The sequence below is a fragment of the Oncorhynchus nerka genome, linkage group LG4 (assembly GCF_034236695.1).
Source record: "Oncorhynchus nerka isolate Pitt River linkage group LG4, Oner_Uvic_2.0, whole genome shotgun sequence".
Classification (NCBI taxonomy): Eukaryota; Metazoa; Chordata; class Actinopteri; order Salmoniformes; family Salmonidae; genus Oncorhynchus; species Oncorhynchus nerka.
In genome coordinates, this window is record NC_088399.1 from 19,655,233 (window position 1) to 19,676,428 (window position 21,196).

The window sequence follows — 21,196 nt, forward strand, 5'->3', positions numbered from 1 at the left end:
TTGAATTGAATTGAGAGAAAGAGACAGAGGAAAGAGAGAAAGAGTAGAGAAAAAAAGTAGAGAGAGAAAGTAGAGAGAGAGAAAGAGTAGACAGTAGAAAGAAAGAGTAGAGAGAAAGTAGAGAAAGAGTAGAGAGAAAGAGTAGAGAGAAAGAGTAGAGAGAGAACGAGTAGAGAGAGAACGAGTAGAGAGAGAGAGAACGAGTAGAGAGAGAGAGAACGAGTAGAGAGAGAGAGAACAAGTAGAGAGAGAGAGAGAACAAGTAGAGAGAGAGAGAGAACAAGTAGAGAGAGAGAGAACAAGTAGAGAGAGAGAGAACAAGTAGAGAGAGAGAGAACAAGTAGAGAGAGAGAGAGAACAAGTAGAGAGAGAGAGAACGAACAAGTAGAGAGAGAGAACGAACAAGTAGAGAGAGAGAACAAGTAGAGAGAGAGAACAAGTAGAGAGAGAGAGAACAAGTAGAGTGATAGAACAAGTAGAGAGAGAGGAGAGAAAGAAAGAGAGAGAGAGAAAGAAAGATTAGAGAGAGAGTAGAGAGAGAAATAGTAGAGAAAGTAGAGAAAAAGAGTAGAGAGAGAGGAGAGAGAAAGAGTAGAGAAAAAGGAGAGAGAAAGAGTAGAGAGAGGAGAGAGAAAGAGTAGAGAGAGAGGAGAGAGAAAGAGTAGAGAGAGGAGAGAGAAAGAGTAGAGAGAGGAGAGAAAGGAAGAGTAGAGAAAGAGTAGAGAGAGACAGAAAAAAGAGTAGAGAAAGTAGAGAGAGAGAGAACAAGTAGAGAGAGAGAACAAGTAGAGAGAGAGAGAACAAGTAGAGAGAGAGAGAACAAGTAGAGAGAGAGAGAACAAGTAGAGAGAGAGAGAGAGGAGAGAATGAAAGAGAGAGAGAGAAGAGAGAGGAAGAAAGATTAGAGAGAGAAAGAGTAGAGAGAGAAAGAGTAGAGAGAAAGTAGAGAGAGAAAGTAGAGAGAAAGTAGAGAGAGAGAAAGAAAGAGTAGAGAAAAAGGAGAGAGAAATAGTAGAGAGAGAGGAGAGAGAGGAGAGAAAGGAAGTGTAGAGAAAGAGTAGAGAGAAAGAAAGAAAAAAGAGTAGAGCGAGAGAAAGAGTAGAGCGAGAGAAAGAGTAGAGAGAGAGGAGAGAAAGAAAGAGGAGAGAGAGAGAGAAGAGAGAAAGAAAGAGTAGAGAGAGAAAGAGTAGAGAGAGAAAGAGTAGAGCGAGAGAAAGAGTAGAGCGAGAGAAAGAGTAGAGCGAGAGAGAACAAGTAGAGAGAACAAGTAGAGAGAGAACAAGTAGAGAGAGAACAAGTAGAGAGAGAACAAGGAGACAGTGGAGAGAGAGAAGAGAGAGAAAGAAAGAGTAGAGAGAGAAAGTAGAGAGAGAACGTAGAGAGAGAACATAGAGAAAGAAAGAAAGAGTAGAGAGAAAGAGTAGAGAGTAGAGAGAAAGAGGAGAGAGAAAGAGTAGAGAAAGAAAGAGTAGAGAGAAGAGAAAGAAAGAGGAGAGAAAGAAAGAGGAGAGGAGAGAAAGTAGAGAGAGTAGAGAGAGAGTAGAGAGAAAGAGTAGAGAAAGAGTAGAGAGAGAGAGGAGAGAAAAAGAGTAGAGAGAGGAGAGAAGAGAGAAAGAAAGAGAGTAGAGAAAGAAAGAGAGAGTAGAGAGAAAAAGAGTAGAGACAAGAGAGAGAAAGAAAGAGTAGAGAAAGAAAGTGTAGAGAGAGTAGAGAGAGAAAGTAGAGAGAGTAGAGAAAGAGTAGAGAAATAGTAGAGAAATAGTAGAGAGAGTAGAGTAGAGAGAGAAAGTAGAAAGAGAGTAGAGAGAAAGAGAGTAGAGAGAGAAAGTAGAGAGAGAGTAGAGAGAAAGAGAGTAGAGAGAGAAAATAGGAAGAGAGGATAGAGGGAAAACAGCCATGTTTACCACGAGTGAATTCACTATCTACAAAAAAAACATTTTTTAGGAGGATGGGAGCTTCATTCTCTTTATGTATTTTTCTGTTGACAATCCTGAAATGAGATGGGACACAGTGATAGAGGGGAGATGACAGTATGACATTGGTGGAGGGGTTGGCATTCTGAAGGCCATGTGTGTTGGGAAACTGCAACGCTGCCTCTGTTTCAATACAACACAACTCCTCCTGAAGAGCTGATAGGTAGGGTTTTGCTCCAGCCCTACACTTGAACGCACGATTCAGTTAGACAAGGGCCTCTGGAGAAGCTGCTTCGTGAAATCAGATGTGTTAGAACAGTGTTGGAAACAAATCCTGCAGGAGGGTTGTTCTCCAGTAGTGTTAACCAATTGGCATTCATAATTTAACTCATTACACTCCAGTTCACTACAGAAGAAGTAAATTGACTCTGGACTGATCCATTGTCAATCTGTACTTTAAATCAGGGTTAGTTGATGTCGACTCACTATAAAGGTCGGACTCGTCCAGTATCTCCGATTTGATGATCTCCTCGATGACATCCTCCAAGGTGACCAATCCCAGCACCTCGTAGAAGGGATCCCCCTCCCCCTCGCTGTTCACTTTCTGAACGATGGCCAGGTGAGATTTACCTGGAAGGGTGAACACCAGAGAGAGTCAAGGCCAGAACCCACAACACCAAGAAGCAGAAAATACCCAGACCCAGTGTTTCCCAGTGAGACTGTGACGAGACCAAGATCAGTCAGTACTTGGGTTAATCAGTCAGTCAGTACTGGGGTCAGTCAATCAGTCAGTCAGTAGTGGGGTCAGTTCATCAGTCAGTCAGTACTGGGGTCAGTCAGTCAGTACTGGGGTTAATCAGTCAGTCAGTACTGGGGTCAGTCAGTCAGTCAGTACTGGGGTTAATCAGTCAGTCAGTACTGGGGTCAGTCAGTCAGTACTGGGGTCAGTCAGTCAGTACTGGGGTTAATCAGTCAGTCAGTACTGGGGTTAATCAGTCAGTCAGTACTGGGGTTAATCAGTCAGTCAGTACTGGGGTTAATCAGTCAGTCAGTACTGGGGTCAGTCAGTCAGTCAGTACTGGGGTCAGTCAGTCAGTCAGTACTGGGGTTAATCAGTCAGTCAGTACTGGGGTCAGTCAGTCAGTACTGGGGTTAATCAGTCAGTCAGTACTGGGGTCAGTCAATCAGTCAGTACTGGGGTCAGTCAGTACTGGGGTCAGTCAGTCAGTCAGTACTGGGGTTAATCAGTCAGTCAGTACTGGGGTTAATCAGTCAGTCAGTACTGGGGTTAATCAGTCAGTCAGTCAGTACTGGGGTTAATCAGTCAGTCAGTACTGGGGTCAGTCAATCAGTCAGTACTGGGGTCAGTCAATCAGTCAGTACTGGGGTCAGTCAATCAGTCAGTCAGTACTGGGGTCAGTTCATCAGTCAGTCAGTACTGGGGTCAGTCAGTCAGTACTGGGGTTAATCAGTCAGTCAGTACTGGGGTCAGTCAGTCAGTCAGTACTGGGGTTAATCAGTCAGTCAGTACTGGGGTCAGTCAGTCAGTCAGTACTGGGGTTAATCAGTCAGTCAGTACTGGGGTCAGTCAATCAGTCAGTCAGTACTGGGGTCAGTCAATCAGTCAGTACTGGGGTCAGTCAGTCAGTCAGTACTGGGGTTAATCAGTCAGTCAGTACTGGGGTTAATCAGTCAGTCAGTACTGGGGTTAATCAGTCAGTCAGTCAGTACTGGGGTTAATCAGTCAGTCAGTACTGGGGTCAGTCAATCAGTCAGTCAGTACTGGGGTCAGTTCATCAGTCAGTCAGTACTGGGGTCAGTCAGTCAGTACTGGGGTTAATCAGTCAGTCAGTACTGGGGTCAGTCAGTCAGTCAGTACTGGGGTTAATCAGTCAGTCAGTACTGGGGTCAGTCAATCACTCAGTACTGGGGTCAGTCAGTCAGTACTGGGGTTAATCAGTCAGTCAGTACTGGGGTTAATCAGTCAGTCAGTACTGGGGTCAGTCAGTCAGTCAGTACTGGGGTTAATCAGTCAGTCAGTACTGGGGTTAATCAGTCAGTCAGTACTGGGGTCAGTCAGTCAGTCAGTACTGGGGTTAATCAGTCAGTCAGTACTGGGGTTAATCAGTCAGTCAGTACTGGGGTCAGTCAATCAGTCAGTACTGGGGTCAGTCTGGGGTCAGTCAATCAGTCAGTCAGTCAGAGTCAGTACTGTTAATCAGTCAAAAATCAGATGTGTTAGAACAGGGTTAGAACAGAAACAAACTATCCTCCTGGGTTAATCACTCTCTTCGCTCTTATCCTCCTCTCTCAGTCAGCTCAGAAGCTCATCCTCAAACTCCTCTCCTTCGCTCTTATCCTCCTCTCTCCGCTCTCATCCTCCTCTCTCCGCTCTCATCCTCCTCTCTCCGCTCTCATCCTCCTCTCTCCGCTCTCATCCTCCTCTCTCCGCTCTCATCCTCCTCCTCTCCGCTCTTATCCTCCTCCTCTCCGCTCTTATCCTCCTCTCCGCTCTTATCCTCCTCTCCGCTCTTATCCTCCTCTCTTATCCTCCCCTCTCCGCTCTTATCCTCCTCTCCGCTCTTATCCTCCTCTCTCCGCTCGTATCCTTCTCTTATCTTCCTCTCCGCTTTTATCCTCCTCTCCGCTCTTATCCTTCTCTTATCTTCCTCTTATCCTCCTCTCCGCTCTTATCCTCCTCTCTCCGCTCTTATCCTCCTCTCCGCTCTTATCCTCCTCTCTCCGCTCGTATCCTTCTCTTATCTTCCTCTCCGCTTTTATCCTCCTCTCCGCTCTTATCCTTCTCTTATCTTCCTCTTATCCTCCTCTCCGCTCTTATCCTCCTCTCTCCGCTCTTATCCTCCTCTCCGCTCTTATCCGCCTCTCTCCGCTCTTATCCTTCTCTTATCTTCCTCTCCGCTTTTATCCTCCTCTCCGCTCTTATCCTTCTCTTATCCTCCTCTCTCCGCTCTTATCCTCCTCTCTTCGCTCTTATCCTCCTCTCTCCGCTCTTATCCTCCTCTCTCCGCTCTTATCCTCCTCCTCTCCGCTCTTATCCTCCTCTCCCCGCTCTTATCCTCCTCTCCCCGCTCTTATCCTCCTCTCCCCGCTCTTATCCTCCTCTCTCCGCTCTTATCCTCCTCTCCGCTCTTATCCTCCTCTCCCCGCTCTTATCCTCCTCTCCCCGCTCTTATCCTCCGCTCTCATCCTCCTCTCTCCGCTCTTATCCTCCTCTCCGCTCTTATCCTCCTCTCTCCGCTCTTATCCTTCTCTTATCTTCCTCTCCGCTTTTATCCTCCTCTCCGCTCTTATCTTCCTCTTATCCTCCTCTCCGCTCTTATCCTCCTCTCCGCTTTTATCCTCCTCTCCGCTCTTATCTTCCTCTTATCCTCCTCTCTGCTCTTATCATCTTATCCTTCTCTTATCCTCCTCTCCGCTCTTATCTTCCTCTTATCCTCCTCTCCGCTCTTATCCTCCTCTCCACTCTTATCCTCCTCCTCTCTGCTCTTATCCTCCTCCTCTCCGCTCTTATCCTCCTCCTCTCCGCTCTTATCCTCCTCCTCTCCGCTCTTATCCTCCTCCTCTCCGCTCTTATCCTCCTCCTCTCCGCTCTTATCCTCCTCTCTCCGCTCTTATCCTTCTCTTATCCTCCTCTCCGCTCTTATCCTCCTCTCTGCTCTTATCATCTTATCCTTCTCTTATCCTCCTCTCCGCTCTTATCTTCCTCTTATCCTCCTCTCCGCTCTTATCCTCCTCTCCACTCTTATCCTCCTCCTCTCCGCTCTTATCCTCCTCCTCTCCGCTGTTATCCTCCTCTCCGCTCTTATCCTCCTCTCCGCTCTTATCTTCCTCTTATCCTCCTCTCCGCTCTTATCCCCCCTCTCCGCTCTTATCCTCCTCTCCGCTCTTATCTTCCTCTTATCCTCCTCTCTCTGCTCTTATGCTCCTCTTATCCTCCTCTCCGCTCTTATCTTCCTCTTATCCTCCTCTCCGCTCTTATCCTCCTCTCCGCTCTTATCCTCCTCTCTCTGCTCTTATGCTCCTCTTATCCTCCTCTCTCTGCTCTTATCTTCCTCTTATCCTCCTCTCCGCTCTTATCCTCCTCTCTCTGCTCTTATGCTCCTCTTATCCTCCTCTCCGCTCTTATCTTCCTCTTATCCTCCTCTCCGCTCTTATCCTCCTCTCCGCTCTTATCCTCCTCTCTCTGCTCTTATGCTCCTCTTATCCTCCTCTCTCTGCTCTTATCTTCCTCTTATCCTCCTCTCCGCTCTTATCCTCCTCTCTCTGCTCTTATGCTCCTCTTATCCTCCTCTCCGCTCTTATGCTCCTCTCCGCTCTTATCCTCCTCTCCGCTCTTATCCTCTCAGGTGTTGGGAACACACTGTTCTGTGTATTTTACAAGCTCTGTCACACGTGTAATATTGAGTGTGATATACCCTATTGTATTTTCAGCCTGCACGTAAAGGGACAGCGAACACAGTGGGAATTGATTGGCTGAGTCAGTCAACCTAACACACACACACATATACTGTATACCTTTCCACTGACAACACAGCTGACATCTCACACACTGCTGTCACCCTCCAGCCAATAAAGAAGAGAGTAGAGACACACCAGTGGGTCAGAAGAGTGAGGTCACACGGTGATTATAGTCACAGCGATGATCTGAATGCGTGGTTGTTAGTCTCAGTCAGTGTCGTCCATCTTTGATCTCTGACTGTCTGTGGTGTGAAGATCAGCACTGTCCTGTCACTATCCCTCCACTAGGTCACCATGCTGTCTAACCGCAGATACAAGGCTACTTCAACAACTAACCCTTAACCCTCACCCGTACCTTGTCCCCAACCTTACTCATGTGTTAATGTTGGGATGGAACAAAAGTCTGCATATCCTGTGGGTCTGCAGGACCAGGTGGGGCACTTTACTGTTAGCACCACAGGCACTTTGGCAGCAGCAGCTTGCTCTACAGCTGAGACCCCAGCTCCAGACTGACAGTTCAGCTGTTCCCAACCGATCCAGTCAACCCACTGGTCACCCAGAGAGTGGGTGACCCTCTTTATATATATATATAGCCTAGGCCTTATTGTAAACAGTTATGACAGCTGGTGACATCTGTTATTCTTCACACACTCTCAATGATCTAACTGTAGTTTGGGTCAGCTAACTGGCAAGGCATATAGTTAGCCACCTAGGTTGTGTTATAAGCATGCAACATCAAATGACTTGATGTTGATAACATGCGTTACAACATTTGAGTGAGGGGTTACAACAGCCTAGCTATCCTAGCCCCTGGATAGCCCTGAGACTGAGTGACGACAGCAGCCCTGAGAGTGAGAGACGACAGCAGCCCTGAGAGTGAGAGACGACAGCAGCCCTGAGAGTGAGAGACGACAGCAGCCCTGAGAGTGAGAGACGACAGCAGCCCTGAGAGTGAGAGACGACAGCAGCCCTAAGAGTGAGTGACGATAGCAGCCCTAAGAGTGACGATAGCAGCCCTGAGAGTGAGTGACGATAGCAGCCCTAAGAGTGAGAGACGATAGCAGCCCTGAGAGTGAGAGACGATAGCAGCCCTAAGAGTGAGAGACGATAGCAGCCCTAAGAGTGAGACACGATAGCAGCCCTAAGACTGAGAGACGATAGCAGCCCTAAGAGTGAGAGACGATAGCAGCCCTAAGAGTGAGTGACGATTAGCAGCCCTAAGACTGAGAGACGATAGCAGCCCTAAGAGTGAGTGACTATAGCAGCCCTGAGACTGAGAGACGATAGCAGCCCTGAGAGTGAGTGACGATAGCAGACCTGAGAGTGAGTGACGATAGCAGCCCTGAGACTGAGAGACGATAGCAGCCCTAAGAGTGAGTGAGGATAGCAGCCCTAAGAGTGAGTGACGATAGCAGCCCTAAGAGTGAGTGACGATAGCAGCCCTAAGAGTGAGTGACGATAGCAGCCCTAAGAGTGAGTGACGATAGCAGCCCTAAGAGTGAGAGACGATAGCAGCCCTAAGAGTGAGAGACGATAGCAGCCCTAAGAGTGAGAGACGATAGCAGCCCTGAGAGTGAGAGACGATAGCAGCCCTGAGAGTGAGAGACGATAGCAGCCCTGAGAGAGACGATAGCAGCCCTGAGAGAGACGATAGCAGCCCTAAGAGTAAGAGACGATAGCAGCCCTAAGAGTGAGACGATAGCAGCCCTAAGACTGAGAGACGATAGCAGCCCTAAGAGTGAGTGACGATAGCAGCCCTAAGACTGAGAGACGATAGCAGCCCTAAGAGTGAGTGACGATAGCAGCCCTAAGACTGAGAGACGATAGCAGCCCTGAGAGTGAGTGACGATAGCAGCCCTGAGAGTGAGTGACGATAGCAGCCCTGAGAGTGAGTGACGATAGCAGCCCTGAGAGTAAGTGACAATAGCAGCCCTAAGAGTGAGAGACGATAGCAGCCCTAAGAGTAAGAGACGATAGCTGCCCTAAGAGTGAGAGACGATAGCTGCCCTGAGAGTGAGAGACGATAGCAGCCCTGAGAGTGAGAGACGATAGCAGCCCTGAGAGTGAGAGACGATAGCAGCCCTAAGAGTGAGAGACGATAGCAGCCCTAAGAGTGAGAGACGATAGCAGCCCTAAGAGTGAGAGACGATAGCAGCCCTAAGAGTGAGACACGATAGCAGCCCTAAGAGTGAGACACGATAGCAGCCCTAAGACTGAGAGACGATAGCAGCCCTAAGAGTGAGTGACGATAGCAGCCCTAAGAGTGAGTGACGATTAGCAGCCCTAAGACTGAGAGAAGATAGCAGCCCTAAGAGTGAGTGACGATAGCAGCCCTGAGACTGAGAGACGATAGCAGCCCTGAGAGTGAGTGACGATAGCAGACCTAAGAGTGAGTGACGATAGCAGCCCTGAGACTGAGAGACGATAGCAGCCCTAAGAGTGAGTGACGATAGCAGCCCTAAGAGTGAGTGACGATAGCAGCCCTAAGAGTGAGTGACGATAGCAGCCCTAAGACTGAGTGACGATAGCAGCCCTAAGACTGAGAGACGATAGCAGCCCTAAGAGTGAGAGACGATAGCAGCCCTAAGAGTGAGAGACGATAGCAGCCCTAAGAGTGAGAGACGATAGCAGCCCTAAGAGTGAGAGACGATAGCAGCCCTAAGAGTGAGAGACGATAGCAGCCCTAAGAGTGAGAGACGATAGCAGCCCTAAGAGTGAGACACGATAGCAGCCCTAAGAGTGAGACACGATAGCAGCCCTAAGACTGAGAGACGATAGCAGCCCTAAGAGTGAGTGACGATAGCAGCCCTAAGAGTGAGTGACGATTAGCAGCCCTAAGACTGAGAGACGATAGCAGCCCTAAGAGTGAGTGACGATAGCAGCCCTAAGACTGAGAGACGATAGCAGCCCTGAGAGTGAGTGACGATAGCAGACCTGAGAGTGAGTGACGATAGCAGCCCTGAGACTGAGAGACGATAGCAGCCCTGAGAGTGAGTGACGATAGCAGCCCTAAGAGTGAGTGACGATAGCAGCCCTGAGAGTGAGTGACGATAGCAGCCCTAAGAGTGAGAGACGATAGCAGCCCTAAGAGTGAGAGACGATAGCAGCCCTAAGAGTAAGAGACGATAGCTGCCCTGAGAGTGAGAGACGATAGCTGCCCTGAGAGTGAGAGACGATAGCAGCCCTGAGAGTGAGAGACGATAGCAGCCCTGAGAGTGAGAGACGATATCAGCCCTGAGAGTGAGTGACGATAGCAGCCCTAAGACTGAGAGACGATAGCAGCCCTAAGAGTGAGTGACGATAGCAGCCCTAAGACTGAGAGACGATAGCAGCCCTAAGAGTGAGTGACGATAGCAGCCCTAAGAGTGAGTGACGATAGCAGCCCTGAGAGTGAGTGACGATAGCAGCCCTAAGAGTGAGAGACGATAGCAGCCCTAAGAGTGAGAGACGATAGCAGCCCTGAGAGTGAGAGACGATAGCAGCCCTAAGAGTGAGAGACGATAGCAGCCCTAAGAGTGAGACACGATAGCAGCCCTAAGAGTGAGACGATAGCAGCCCTAAGACTGAGAGACGATAGCAGCCCTAAGAGTGAGTGACGATAGCAGCCCTAAGACTGAGAGACGATAGCAGCCCTAAGAGTGAGTGACGATAGCAGCCCTAAGACTGAGAGACGATAGCAGCCCTGAGAGTGAGTGACGATAGCAGCCCTGAGAGTGAGTGACGATAGCAGCCCTGAGAGTGAGTGACGATAGCAGCCCTGAGAGTGAGTGACGATAGCAGCCCTGAGAGTGAGAGACGATAGCAGCCCTAAGAGTAAGAGACGATAGCAGCCCTAAGACTGAGAGACGATAGCAGCCCTAAGAGTAAGAGACGATAGCAGCCCTAAGAGTGAGAGACGATAGCTACCCTAAGAGTGAGTGACGATAGCAGCCCTGAGAGTGAGTGACGATAGCAGCCCTAAGACTGAGAGACGATAGCAGCCCTGAGAGTGAGTGACGATAGCAGCCCTAAGACTGAGAGACGATAGCAGCCCTGAGAGTGAGAGACGATAGCAGCCCTGAGACTGAGAGACGATAGCAGCCCTGAGACTGATACGATAGCAGCCCTGAGACTGAGAGACGATAGCAGCCCTGAGACTGAGAGACGATAGCAGCCCTGAGACTGAGAGACGATAGCAGCCCTGAGACTGAGAGACGATAGCAGCCCTGAGACTGAGAGACGATAGCAGCCCTGAGACTGAGAGACGATAGCAGCCCTGAGACTGAGAGACGATAGCAGCCCTGAGACTGAGACGAGAGCCCTGAGACTGATAGCAGCCCCTGAGAGTGAGAGACGATAGCAGCCCTGAGAGTGAGAGACGATAGCAGCCCTGAGACTGAGAGACGATAGCAGCCCTGAGAGTGAGTGACGATAGCAGCCCTGAGAGTGAGTGACGATAGCAGCCCTGAGAGTGAGTGACAATAGCAGCCCTGAGAGTGAGTGACAGCAGCCCTGAGAGTGAGTGACGATAGCAGCCCTGAGAGTGAGTGACGATAGCAGCCCTGAGAGTGAGTGACGATAGCAGCCCTAAGAGTGAGTGACGATAGCAGCCCTGAGAGTGAGTGACGATAGCAGACCTAAGAGTGAGTGACGATAGCAGCCCTGAGAGTGAGTGACGATAGCAGCCCTGAGAGTGAGTGACGATAGCAGCCCTAAGAGTGAGTGACGATAGCAGCCCTAAGAGTGAGTGACGATAGCAGCCCTGAGAGTGAGTGACGATATCAGCCCTGAGAGTGAGTGACGATAGCAGCCCTAAGAGTAAGAGACGATAGCAGCCCTGAGAGTGAGACGATAGCAGCCCTAAGAGTGAGTGACGATAGCAGCCCTAAGAGTGAGAGACGATAGCAGCCCTAAGAGTGAGACGATAGCAGCCCTGAGAGTGAGACGATAGCAGCCCTAAGAGTGAGTGACGATAGCAGCCCTAAGAGTGAGTGACGATAGCAGCCCTAAGAGTGAGAGACGATAGCAGCCCTAAGAGTGAGAGACGATAGCAGCCCTAAGAGTGAGAGACGATAGCAGCCCTAAGAGTAAGAGACGATAGCTGCCCTGAGAGTGAGAGACGATAGCTGCCCTGAGAGTGAGAGACGATAGCAGCCCTGAGAGTGAGAGACGATAGCAGCCCTGAGAGTGAGAGACGATAGCAGCCCTGAGAGTGAGAGACGATAGCAGCCCTGAGAGTGAGAGACGATAGCAGCCCTGAGAGTGAGAGACGATAGCAGCCCTGAGAGTGAGAGACGATAGCAGCCCTGAGAGTGAGAGACGATAGCAGCCCTAAGAGTGAGAGACGATAGCAGCCCTAAGAGTGAGAGACGATAGCAGCCCCAAGAGTAAGAGACGATAGCAGCCCCAAGAGTGAGTGACGATAGCAGCCCCAAGAGTGAGAGACGATAGCAGCCCTAAGAGTGAGAGACGATAGCAGCCCTGAGAGTGAGAGACCATAGCAGCCCTAAGAGTGAGAGACGATAGCAGCCCTAAGAGTGAGACACGATAGCAGCCCTAAGAGTGAGACGATAGCAGCCCTAAGACTGAGAGACGATAGCAGCCCTAAGAGTGAGTGACGATTAGCAGCCCTAAGACTGAGAGACGATAGCAGCCCTAAGAGTGAGTGACGATAGCAGCCCTAAGACTGAGAGACGATAGCAGCCCTAAGAGTGAGAGACGATAGCAGCCCTGAGAGTGAGAGACCATAGCAGCCCTAAGAGTGAGAGACGATAGCAGCCCTAAGAGTGAGAGACGATAGCAGCCCTAAGAGTGAGACGATAGCAGCCCTAAGACTGAGAGACGATAGCAGCCCTAAGAGTGAGTGACGATTAGCAGCCCTAAGACTGAGAGACGATAGCAGCCCTAAGAGTGAGTGACGATAGCAGCCCTAAGACTGAGAGACGATAGCAGCCCTAAGAGTGAGTGACGATAGCAGCCCTGAGAGTGAGTGACGATAGCAGCCCTGAGTGAGTGACGATAGCAGCCCTGAGAGTGAGAGACGATAGCAGCCCTAAGAGTGAGAGACGATAGCAGCCCTAAGACTGAGAGACGATAGCAGCCCTAAGAGTGAGAGACGATAGCAGCCCTAAGAGTGAGAGGCGATAGCTACCCTAAGAGTGAGTGACGATAGCAGCCCTGAGAGTGAGTGACGATAGCAGCCCTAAGACTGAGAGACGATAGCAGCCCTGAGAGTGAGTGACGATAGCAGCCCTGAGACTGAGAGACGATAGCAGCCCTGAGACTGAGAGACGATAGCAGCCCTGAGACTGAGAGACGATAGCAGCCCTGAGACTGAGAGACGATAGCAGCCCTGAGACTGAGAGACGATAGCAGCCCTGAGACTGAGAGACGATAGCAGCCCTGAGACTGAGAGACGATAGCAGCCCTGAGACTGAGAGACGATAGCAGCCCTGAGACTGAGAGACGATAGCAGCCCTGAGACTGAGAGACGATAGCAGCCCTGAGACTGAGAGACGATAGCAGCCCTGAGACTGAGAGACGATAGCAGCCCTGAGACTGAGAGACGATAGCAGCCCTGAGACTGAGAGACGATAGCAGCCTGAGACTGAGAGACGATAGCAGCCCTGAGACTGAGAGACGATAGCAGCCCTGAGACTGAGAGATAGCAGCCCTGAGAGTGAGATAGCAGCCCTGAGAGTGAGTGACGATAGCAGCCCTGAGAGTGAGTGACGATAGCAGCCCTGAGAGTGAGTGACGATAGCAGCCCTGAGAGTGAGTGACGATAGCAGCCCTGAGAGTGAGTGACGATAGCAGCCCTGAGAGTGAGAGACGATAGCAGCCCTGAGAGTGAGAGACGATAGCAGCCCTAAGAGTGAGACACGATAGCAGCCCTAAGAGTGAGACGATAGCAGCCCTAAGACTGAGAGACGATAGCAGCCCTAAGAGTGAGTGACGATTAGCAGCCCTAAGACTGAGTGACGATTAGCAGCCCTAAGACTGAGAGACGATAGCAGCCCTAAGAGTGAGTGACGATAGCAGCCCTAAGACTGAGAGATGATAGCAGCCCTAAGAGTGAGTGACGATAGCAGCCCTGAGAGTGAGTGACGATAGCAGCCCTGAGAGTGAGTGACGATAGCAGCCCTGAGAGTGAGAGACGATAGCAGCCCTAAGAGTAAGAGACGATAGCAGCCCTAAGACTGAGAGACGATAGCAGCCCTAAGAGTAGAGACGATAGCAGCCCTAAGAGTGAGAGACGATAGCAGCCCTAAGAGTGAGTGACGATAGCAGCCCTGAGAGTGAGTGACGATAGCAGCCCTAAGACTGAGAGACGATAGCAGCCCTGAGAGTGAGTGACGATAGCAGCCCTAAGACTGAGAGACGATAGCAGCCCTGAGAGTGAGAGACGATAGCAGCCCTGAGACTGAGAGACGATAGCAGCCCTGAGACTGAGAGACGATAGCAGCCCTGAGACTGAGAGACGATAGCAGCCCTGAGACTGAGAGACGATAGCAGCCCTGAGACTGAGAGACGATAGCAGCCCTGAGACTGAGAGACGATAGCAGCCCTGAGAGAGAGACGATAGCAGCAGCCTGAGACTGAGAGACGATAGCAGCCCTGAGAGTGAGTGACGATAGCAGCCCTGAGAGTGAGTGACGATAGCAGCCCTGAGAGTGAGTGACAATAGCAGCCCTGAAGAGTGAGTGACGATAGCAGCCCTGAGAGTGAGTGACGATAGCAGCCCTGAGAGTGAGTGACGATAGCAGCCCTGAGAGTGAGTGACGATAGCAGCCCTAAGAGTGAGTGACGATAGCAGCCCTGAGAGTGAGTGACGATAGCAGCCTAAGAGTGAGAGACGATAGCAGCCCTGAGAGTGAGTGACGATAGCAGCCCTGAGAGTGAGTGACGATAGCAGCCCTGAGAGTGAGTGACGATAGCAGCCCTGAGAGTGAGTGACAATAGCAGCCCTGACTGAGAGTGAGTGACGATAGCAGCCCTAAGAGTGAGAGATGATAGCAGCCCTAAGAGTGAGAGACGATAGCAGCCCTAAGAGTGAGAGACGATAGCAGCCCTAAGACTGAGAGACGATAGCAGCCCTAAGAGTGGTGACGATAGCAGCCCTAAGACTGAGAGACGATAGCAGCCCTAAGAGTGAGTGACGATAGCAGCCCTAAGACTGAGAGACGATAGCAGCCCTAAGAGTGAGTGACGATAGCAGCCCTAAGAGTGAGTGACGATAGCAGCCCTGAGAGTGAGTGACGATAGCAGCCCTGGTGAGACGATAGCAGCCCTGAGAGTGAGTGACGATAGCAGCCCTGAGACTGAGAGACGATAGCAGCCCTGAGAGTGAGAGACGATAGCAGCACTAAGAGTAGAGACGATAGCAGCCCTAAGACTGAGAGACGATAGCAGCCCTAAGAGTAAGAGACGATAGCAGCCCTAAGAGTGAGAGACGATAGCAGCCCTAAGAGTGAGATGATAGCAGCCCTAAGAGTGAGACTATAGCAGCCCTAAGACTGAGAGACGATAGCAGCCCTAAGAGTAAGAGACGATAGCAGCCCTAAGAGTAAGAGACGATAGCAGCCCTAAGAGTAAGAGACGATAGCAGCCCTAAGAGTGAGAGACGATAGCACCCTAAGAGTGAGAGATGATAGCAGCCCTAAGAGTGAGACAATAGCAGCCCTAAGACTGAGTGACGATAGCAGCCCTAAGACTGAGTGACGATAGCAGCCCTAAGACTGAGTGACGATAGCAGCCCTGAGAGTGAGTGACGATAGCAGCCCTGAGAGTGAGTGAGATAGCAGCCCTAAGACTGAGAGACGATAGCAGCCCTGAGAGTGAGTGACGATAGCAGCCCTGAGAGTGAGTGACGATAGCAGCCCTGAGAGTGAGTGACGATAGCAGCCCTGAGAGTGAGTGACGATAGCAGCCCTGAGAGTGAGTGACGATAGCAGCCCTGAGAGTGAGTGACGATAGCAGCCCTGAGAGTGAGTGATAGCAGCCCTGAGAGTGAGTGACGATAGCAGCCCTAAGAGTGAGTGACGATAGCAGCCCTAAGAGTGAGAAGACGATAGCAGCCCTAAGAGTGAGTGACGATAGCAGCCCTGACTGAGAGTGAGTGACGATAGCAGCCCTGACTGAGAGTGAGTGACGATAGCAGCCCTGAAGAGTGAGTGACGATAGCAGCCCTGACTGAGAGTGAGTGACGATAGCAGCCCTGAGTGAGAGTGAGTGACGATAGCAGCCCTGAAGAGTGAGTGACGATAGCAGCCCTGAGAGTGAGTGACGATAGCAGCCCTGAGAGTGAGTGACGATAGCAGCCCTGAAGAGTGAGTGACGATAGCAGCCCTGAAGAGTGAGTGACGATAGCAGCCCTGAGAGTGAGTGACGATAGCAGCCCTCCTAAGAGTGAGAGACGATAGCAGCCCTAAGAGTAAGAGACGATAGCAGCCCTGAGAGTGAGTGACGATAGCAGCCCTGACTGAGAGTGAGTGACGATAGCAGCCCTCCTAAGAGTGAGAGACGATAGCAGCCCTAAGAGTAAGAGACGATAGCAGCCCTAAGAGTGAGTGACGATAGCAGCCCTAAGAGTGAGTGACGATAGCAGCCCTAAGACTGAGTGACGATAGCAGCCCTGAGAGTGAGTGACGATAGCAGCCCTGAGAGTGAGTGACGATAGCAGCCCTAAGACTGAGAGACGATAGCAGCCCTGAGAGTGAGTGACGATAGCAGCCCTGAGAGTGAGTGACGATAGCAGCCCTGAGAGTGAGTGACGATAGCAGCCCTGAGAGTGAGTGACGATAGCAGCCCTGAGAGTGAGTGACGATAGCAGCCCTGAGAGTGAGTGACAATAGCAGCCCTGAGAGTGAGTGACGATAGCAGCCCTGAGAGTGAGTGACGATAGCAGCCCTGAGAGTGAGTGACGATAGCAGCCCTAAGAGTGAGTGACGATAGCAGCCCTGAGAGTGAGTGACGATAGCAGACCTAAGAGTGAGTGACGATAGCAGCCCTGAGAGTGAGTGACGATAGCAGCCCTGAGAGTGAGTGACGATAGCAGCCCTGAGAGTGAGTGACGATAGCAGCCCTGAGAGTGAGTGACAATAGCAGCCCTGACTGAGAGTGAGTGACGATAGCAGCCCTAAGAGTGAGAGACGATAGCAGCCCTAAGAGTGAGAGACGATAGCAGCCCTAAGAGTGAGAGACGATAGCAGCCCTAAGACTGAGAGACGATAGCAGCCCTAAGAGTGAGTGACGATAGCAGCCCTAAGACTGAGAGACGATAGCAGCCCTAAGAGTGAGTGACGATAGCAGCCCTAAGACTGAGAGACGATAGCAGCCCTAAGAGTGAGTGACGATAGCAGCCCTAAGAGTGAGTGACGATAGCAGCCCTGAAGAGTGAGTGACGATAGCAGCCCTGAGAGTGAGTGACGATAGCAGCCCTGAGAGTGAGTGACGATAGCAGCCCTGAGACTGAGAGACGATAGCAGCCCTGAGACTGAGAGACGATAGCAGCACTAAGAGTAAGAGACGATAGCAGCCCTAAGACTGAGAGACGATAGCAGCCCTAAGAGTAAGAGACGATAGCAGCCCTAAGAGTGAGAGACGATAGCAGCCCTAAGAGTAAGAGATGATAGCAGCCCTAAGAGTGAGACTATAGCAGCCCTAAGACTGAGAGACGATAGCAGCCCTAAGAGTAAGAGACGATAGCAGCCCTAAGAGTAAGAGACGATAGCAGCCCTAAGAGTAAGAGACGATAGCAGCCCTAAGAGTGAGAGACGATAGCTACCCTAAGAGTGAGAGATGATAGCTACCCTAAGAGTAAGAGATGATAGCAGCCCTAAGAGTGAGACAATAGCAGCCCTAAGACTGAGTGACGATAGCAGCCCTAAGACTGAGTGACGATAGCAGCCCTAAGACTGAGTGACGATAGCAGCCCTGAGAGTGAGTGACGATAGCAGCCCTGAGAGTGAGTGACGATAGCAGCCCTAAGACTGAGAGACGATAGCAGCCCTGAGAGTGAGTGACGATAGCAGCCCTGAGAGTGAGTGACGATAGCAGCCCTGAGAGTGAGTGACGATAGCAGCCCTGAGAGTGAGTGACGATAGCAGCCCTGAGAGTGAGTGACGATAGCAGCCCTGAGAGTGAGTGACGATAGCAGCCCTGAGAGTGAGTGACGATAGCAGCCCTGAGAGTGAGTGACGATAGCAACCCTAAGAGTGAGTGACGATAGCAGCCCTAAGAGTGAGTGACGATAGCAGCCCTGAGAGTGAGTGACGATAGCAGCCCTGACTGAGAGTGAGTGACGATAGCAGCCCTGACTGAGAGTGAGTGACGATAGCAGCCCTGACTGAGAGTGAGTGACGATAGCAGCCCTGACTGAGAGTGAGTGACGATAGCAGCCCTGAGAGTGAGTGACGATAGCAGCCCTGAGAGTGAGTGACGATAGCAGCCCTGAGAGTGAGTGACGATAGCAGCCCTGAGAGTGAGTGACGATAGCAGCCCTGAGAGTGAGTGACGATAGCAGCCCTCCTAAGAGTGAGAGACGATAGCAGCCCTAAGAGTAAGAGACGATAGCAGCCCTGAGAGTGAGTGACGATAGCAGCCCTGACTGAGAGTGAGTGACGATAGCAGCCCTCCTAAGAGTGAGAGACGATAGCAGCCCTAAGAGTAAGAGACGATAGCAGCCCTAAGAGTGAGTGACGATAGCAGCCCTAAGACTGAGTGACGATAGCAGCCCTAAGACTGAGTGACGATAGCAGCCCTGAGAGTGAGTGACGATAGCAGCCCTGAGAGTGAGTGACGATAGCAGCCCTAAGACTGAGAGACGATAGCAGCCCTGAGAGTGAGTGACGATAGCAGCCCTGAGAGTGAGTGACGATAGCAGCCCTGAGAGTGAGTGACGATAGCAGCCCTGAGAGTGAGTGACGATAGCAGCCCTGAGAGTGAGTGACGATAGCAGACCTGAGAGTGAGTGACGATAGCAGCCCTGAGAGTGAGTGACGATAGCAGCCCTAAGAGTGAGAGACGATAGCAGCCCTAAGAGTGAGAGACGATAGCAGCCCTAAGAGTAAGAGACGATAGCAGCCCTAAGAGTGAGTGACGATAGCAGCCCTAAGACTGAGAGATGATAGCAGCCCTGAGAGTGAGTGACGATAGCAGCCCTGAGAGTGAGTGACGATAGCAGCCCTGAGAGTGAGTGACGATAGCAGCCCTGAGAGTGAGAGACGATAGCAGCCCTAAGAGTAAGAGACGATAGCAGCCCTAAGACTGAGAGACGATAGCAGCCCTAAGAGTGAGACACGATAGCAGCCCTAAGAGTGAGACGATAGCAGCCCTAAGACTGAGAGACGATAGCAGCCCTAAGAGTGAGTGACGATTAGCAGCCCTAAGACTGAGAGACGATAGCAGCCCTAAGAGTGAGTGACGATAGCAGCCCTAAGAGTGAGTGACGATAGCAGCCCTAAGACTGAGAGATGATAGCAGCCCTAAGAGTGAGTGACGATAGCAGCCCTGAGAGTGAGTGACGATAGCAGCCCTGAGAGTGAGTGACGATAGCAGCCCTGAGAGTGAGAGACGATAGCAGCCCTAAGAGTAAGAGACGATAGCAGCCCTAAGACTGAGAGACGATAGCAGCCCTAAGAGTAAGAGACGATAGCAGCCCTAAGAGTGAGAGACGATAGCTACCCTAAGAGTGAGTGACGATAGCAGCCCTGAGAGTGAGTGACGATAGCAGCCCTGAGACTGAGAGACGATAGCAGCCCTGAGAGTGAGTGACGATAGCAGCCCTAAGACTGAGAGACGATAGCAGCCCTGAGACTGAGAGACGATAGCAGCCCTGAGACTGAGAGACGATAGCAGCCCTGAGACTGAGAGACGATAGCAGCCCTGAGACTGAGAGACGATAGCAGCCCTGAGACTGAGAGACGATAGCAGCCCTGAGACTGAGAGACGATAGCAGCCCTGAGACTGAGAGACGATAGCAGCCCTGAGACTGAGAGACGATAGCAGCCCTGAGACTGAGAGACGATAGCAGCCCTGAGACTGAGAGACGATAGCAGCCCTGAGACTGAGAGACGATAGCAGCCCTGAGACTGAGAGACGATAGCAGCCCTGAGACTGAGAGACGATAGCAGCCCTGAGACTGAGAGACGATAGCAGCCCTGAGACTGAGAGACGATAGCAGCCCTGAGAGTGAGTGACGATAGCAGCCCTGAGAGTGAGTGACAATAGCAGCCCTGAGAGTGAGTGACGATAGCAGCCCTGAGAGTGAGTGACGATAGCAGCCCTGAGAGTGAGTGACGATAGCAGCCCTGAGAGTGAGTGACGATAGCAGCCCTAAGAGTGAGTGACGATAGCAGCCCTGAGAGTGAGTGACGATAGCAGCCTAAGAGTGAGTGAGATAGCAGCCCTGAGAGTGAGTGACGATAGCAGCCCTGAGAGTGAGTGACGATAGCAGCCCTGAGAGTGAGTGACGATAGCAGCCCTGAGAGTGAGTGACAATAGCAGCCCTGACTGAGAGTGAGTGACGATAGCAGCCCTAAGAGTGAGAGACGATAGCAGCCCTAAGAGTGAGAGACGATAGCAGCCCTAAGAGTGAGAGACGATAGCAGCCCTAAGAGTGAGAGACGATAGCAGCCCTAAGACTGAGAGACGATAGCAGCCCTAAGAGTGAGTGACGATAGCAGCCCTAAGACCCTGAGAGTGAGTGACGATAGCAGCCCTAAGAGTGAGTGACGATAGCAGCCCTAAGACTGAGAGACGATAGCAGCCCTAAGAGTGAGTGACGATAGCAGCCCTGAGAGTGAGTGACGATAGCAGCCCTGAGAGTGAGTGACGATAGCAGCCCTGAGAGTGAGTGACGATAGCAGCCCTGAGAGTGAGTGACGATAGCAGCCCTGAGAGTGAGTGACGATAGCAGCCCTGAGACTGAGAGACGATAGCAGCCCTGAGACTGAGAGACGATAGCAGCACTAAGAGTAAGAGACGATAGCAGCCCTAAGACTGAGAGACGATAGCAGCCCTAAGAGTAAGAGACGATAGCAGCCCTAAGAGTGAGAGACGATAGCAGCCCTAAGAGTAAGAGATGATAGCAGCCCTAAGAGTGAGACTATAGCAGCCCTAAGACTGAGAGACGATAGCAGCCCTAAGAGTAAGAGACGATAGCAGCCCTAAGAGTAAGAGACGATAGCAGCCCTAAGAGTGAGAGACGATAGCAGCCCTAAGAGTGAGAGACGATAGCTACCCTAAGAGTAAGAGATGATAGCAGCCCTAAGAGTGAGACAATAGCAGCCCTAAGACTGAGTGACGATAGCAGCCCTAAGACTGAGTGACGATAGCAGCCCTGAGAGTGAGTGACGATAGCAGCCCTGAGAGTGAGTGACGATAGCAGCCCTGAGACTGAGAGACGATAGCAGCCCTGAGAGTGAGTGACGATAGCAGCCCTGACAGTGAGTGACGATAGCAGCCCTGAGAGTGAGTGACGATAGCAGCCCTGAGAGTGAGTGACGATAGCAGCCCTGAGAGTGAGTGACGATAGCAGCCCTGAGAGTGAGTGACGATAGCAGCCCTGAGAGTGAGTGACGATAGCAGCCCTGAGAGTGAGTGACGATAGCAGCCCTGAGAGTGAGTGACGATAGCAACCCTGAGAGTGAGTGACGATAGCAGCCCTAAGAGTGAGTGACGATAGCAGCCCTGAGAGTGAGTGACGATAGCAGCCCTGACTGAGAGTGAGTGACGATAGCAGCCCTGACTGAGAGTGAGTGACGATAGCAGCCCTGAGAGTGAGTGACGATAGCAGCCCTGAGAGTGAGTGACGATAGCAGCCC

At 51.3% G+C, this 21,196-nt stretch overlaps 1 pseudogene; it reads right to left on the reverse strand.

The window, feature by feature from the left end:
* The window catches only part of LOC115117184 (metal transporter CNNM4-like), a 92,303-nt pseudogene that overhangs the window by 49,949 nt on the left and 21,158 nt on the right, over positions 1–21,196 (reverse strand).